The sequence below is a fragment of the Carcharhinus amblyrhynchos genome, unplaced genomic scaffold, assembly GCF_965287045.1.
Source record: "Carcharhinus amblyrhynchos unplaced genomic scaffold, sCarAmb.v2.hapA chromosome_159, whole genome shotgun sequence".
Classification (NCBI taxonomy): Eukaryota; Metazoa; Chordata; class Chondrichthyes; order Carcharhiniformes; family Carcharhinidae; genus Carcharhinus; species Carcharhinus amblyrhynchos.
This window is the reverse complement of record NW_027649899.1, coordinates 392,610-396,991: the sequence shown is the minus strand read 5'-3', so window position 1 is coordinate 396,991 and position 4,382 is coordinate 392,610. Positions and strand designations below refer to the sequence as shown.

The following is a 4,382-nucleotide window of genomic DNA, read 5'->3' as shown; positions in this document are numbered from 1 at the left end:
GGGGCCGCAGGGTGACCGGGGGGGGGGGCCGCAGGGTGACCGGGGCCGCAGGGTGACCGGGGGGGGGGGGGGGCCGCAGGGTGACTGGGAGGCGTGGGGGTGTGGGGTGGCGGGGTGAAGGGATGCACAGTGAGTGGGGTGGGGGTGGGGGGGTGCATGTTGACTTGGGGGAGGGTAACATGGTAAGATGTGATCAGCATTCACTCACCTGATCCACATAGTTTGCGATTTCCAACATTCTCTCCTTGGTTTTGGCCAGATTTCCGAGCTGTTTCTGAAACTGAAACATAGAACAGTTCAGTACAGGCCCTTCGGCCCTCGATGTTGCGCCGACCAGTGGAACCAATCTAATGACCCTCTAACCTAAACTATTCCAATGTTATCCATATGCCTATCCACTGACCATTTGAACGACCTTAAAGTTGGCGAGTCCACAACTGCTGCAGGCAGGGCATTCCACACCCTTACTACCCTCTGAGTAAAGAACCTACCTCTGACATCCATCCTATAATTACCACCCCTCAATTTAAAGCTATGTCCCCTCGTGTTAGCCATCACCATCCGAGGTAAAAGGCTCTCACTGTCCACCCTATCCAATCCTTTGATCATCTTGTGTGCCTCAATTAGGTCACCTCATAACCTACTTCTCTCCAATGAAAATAACCTCAAGTCCCTCAGCCTTTCCTCATAAGACCTTCCCACCATACCAGGCAACATCCTGGTAAACCTCCTCTGCACCCTTTCCAATGCCTCCACACCTTTCTGATAATGCAGCGACCAGAACTATACGCAATACTCCAAGTGCGGCCGCACCAGAGTTTTGTACAGTTGTAACATGACCTCACGGCTCTGAAATTCAGTCCCTCTACCAATAAAAGCTAACACACCGTACGCCTTCTTAACATCAACCTGGGTGCCAACTTTCAGGGATCTATGCGCATGTACCCTGAGATCTCTCTGCTCATCAACACTACTAAGAGTCCTTCCATTAGCCCTATATTCTGTACTCCTGTCAGTTCTGATGTGGAGACACTGGTGTTGGACTGGGGTAAACACAATAAGAATCTCACAACACCAGGTTAAAGTCCAACAGGTTTATTTGATGATAAACTCACAAGCTTTCAGAAACAGTGTTCGTTTGTCAGGTGTGTGGAAGGTTCCGCTCCCCGACCCCCCTCGTGATCCCCGACCCCCTCGTGATCCCCGACCCCCTCGTGATCCCCGACCCCCTCGTGATCCCCGACCCCCCTCGTGATCCCCGACCCCCCTCGTGATCCCCGACCCCCTCGTGATCCCCGACCCCCCCTCGTGATCCCCGACCCCCCTCGTGATCCCCGACCCCCCTCGTGATCCCCGACCCCCCTCGTGATCCCCGACCCCCCTCGTGATCCCCGACCCCCTCGTGATCCCCGACCCCCCTCGTGATCCCCGACCCCCTCGTGATCCCCGACCCCCCTCGTGATCCCCGACCCCCCTCGTGATCCCCGACCCCCCTCGTGATCCCCGACCCCCTCGTGATCCCCGACCCCCCTCGTGATCCCCGACCCCCTCGTGATCCCCGACCCCCTCTTGCTCTGAAACCCCTTCACATAGCCCCAGGACCCTTGCACCCCTCCACCACTTGTGGTCCCCGACCCCATCACACAGCTCCAGCTCCCTTACAACCCCCTTGTGCCCCCCCGACCCCTCGCGCCCCCTGACCCCCCCTCGTGCCCCACCTGATCCCCCCCTCGCCCCCCCCCCGCGCCCCTCCCCGGACCCCCCCTTGTGTCTCCCCGACCCCCCCTCGTGTCTCCCCGACCCCCCCCATTCCCCCCCGACCCCCCGCGCCCCCCGATCCCCCCGTGCCCCCCCCGACCCCCTCACGCTCCTGACCCCCTCACGCTCCTGACACCCCCACACCCCCCCGACCCCCTCGCACTCTGACCTGTTTGTTGTCCGCCACCATGTAAAGTTCGACGTATTTTTGCTGTTCCAAGGAGTCCCGACGCACCTACAACAATCAGTATCAGATTGAGACCAAAACAGACCCCACACCGACCCCTCACCGACCCCCACACCGACCCCTCACCGACCCCCACACTGACCCCTCACCAACCCCCACACTGACCCCTCACCGACCCCCACACTGACCCCTCACCAACCCCCACACTGACCCCTCACCGACCCCCACACTGACCCCTCACCGACCCCCACACTGACCCCTCACCGACCCCCACACTGACCCCTCACCGACCCCCACACTGACCCCTCACCGACCCCCACACTGACCCCTCACCGACCCCCACACTGACCCCTCACCGACCCCCACACTGACCCCTCACCGACCCCCACACTGACCCCTCACCGACCCCCACACTGACCCCTCGCCGACCCCTCACCGACCCCCACACTGACCCCTCACCGACCCCACACTGACCCCTCACCAACCCCCACACTGACCCCTCGCCGACCCCCACACTGACCCCTCGCCGACCCCTCACCGACCCCCACACTGACCCCTCGCTGACCCCTCACCGACCCCCACACTGACCCCTCGCTGACCCCCACACGGACCCCTCACCGACCCCCACACTGACCCCTCACCGACCCCCACACTGACCCCTCGCTGACCCCCACACTGACCCCTCACCGACCCCCACACAGACCCCTCGCCGACCCCCACACTGACCCCTCGCTGACCCCTCACCGACCCCCACACGGACCCCTAGCCGACCCCCACGCTGACCCCTCGCCGACCCCTCGCCGACCCCCACACTGACCCCTCGCCGACCCCCACACTGACCCCTCGCCGACCCCCACACTGACCCCTCGCCGACCCCCACACTGACCCCTCGCCGACCCCCACACGGACCCCTCACTGACCCCACATTGACCCTTCGCCGACCCCCTCGCTGTCCCCATAACCCCTCCCCCCTGGTCTCTGGTCCAATCAGCTCTCTCGATGACGCTGCCCTTACCCTGTAATGTGGATGAAGAAACCCCTCAGTGATGCTGATCTTTGATTGGCTGTTGACCTGTTGACCACAGGTGCCTGTCCTGATTGGTAGATGTTCTGTCCTATAGAGGAGGTGATGCAGGTTGCCGCTGTCTGTGATTGGCTGTAAATAGTAACTGTTATTGGTGTCCAAAACCACAACACCGCTGGAAAAAAACCCAAAAAACATCAAAAACTGACCCCACTGACCCCCCCCCACTGACCCCCCCCCCCACTGACCACCCCACTGACCCCCCCCCCACTGACCCCCCCCACTGACCCCCCCCCACCACCGACACCCCCCCCCACTGACCCCCCCCACCACCGACACCCCCCCCACTGACCCCGCCACCGACACCCCCCCACTGACCCCACCCCCCCACCGACACCCCCCCACTGACCCCCCCACACTGACCACCCCCCCACCGACACCCCCCACTGACCCCCCCCCCACTGACCCCCCCCACTGACACCCCACCGACCCCCCCCCACTGACCCCACCCCCCACTGACCCCCCCACCGACACCCCACCGACCCCCCCACCAACTCCCCACCACTGACCCCCCCACCGACCCCCCCCCCACTGACCCCCCACCGACCCCCCCCACTGACCCCCCCACCGACACCCAACCGACCCCCCCCCACTGACCACCCCACTGACCCCCCCCACCGACCCCCCCCCCACTGATCCCCCCCCACCGACCCCCCCCACTGACCCCCCCCACTGACCCTCCCAACTGAACCCCCCACTGACCCCCCACCGACCCCCACTGACCCCCCCGACCCCCACTGACCCCCCCACTGACCTACCGACCCCCCCACTGACCCCGTTCAACCCCCACTGACCCCCCACGGAACCCCACCGACCCCGTTCAACCCCCAATGAGCCTCACTGACACCCCCACCGACCCCCCCCCCACTGAACACCCCCACCGACCCCCCCCCCACTGACACCCCCACCGACCCCCCCCCCCACTGACACCCCCACCGACCCCCCCCCCACTGACACCCCCACCGACCCCCCCCCCACTGACACCCCCACCGACCCCCCCCACTGACACCCCCACCGACCCCCCCCCCCACCGACACTCCCCCACTGACCCCCCCACCAACCCCATTCAACCCCCACTGACTGCCCCGCACCAACTGACCCACCCACACTGACCCACCCACACTGACCCACCCACACTGACCCACACTGACCCACTCACACTGACCCACCCACACTGACCCACCCACACTGACTCACACTGACCCACCCACACTGACCCACTCACACTGACCCACCCACACTGACTCACACTGACCCACCCACACTGACCCACCCACACTGACCCATTCACACTGACCCACCCACACTGACCCACCCACACTGACCCACCCACACTGACCCACACACACTGAC

General features: G+C 64.4%; 1 long non-coding RNA gene across 1 annotated transcript; it reads right to left on the bottom strand.

Annotated features, from left to right (window-relative positions):
- Positions 1-213: 213 nt before the first annotated feature.
- Positions 214-3,098, bottom strand: LOC145338742 (uncharacterized). Its single transcript, XR_013885882.1, has 3 exons — positions 2,961-3,098; positions 1,928-1,993; positions 214-280 (listed from the first exon to the last, which is right to left on the bottom strand). It is a non-coding gene; the product is annotated as an uncharacterized LOC145338742 (long non-coding RNA).
- Between the last annotated feature and the right edge of the window lie 1,284 nt (positions 3,099-4,382).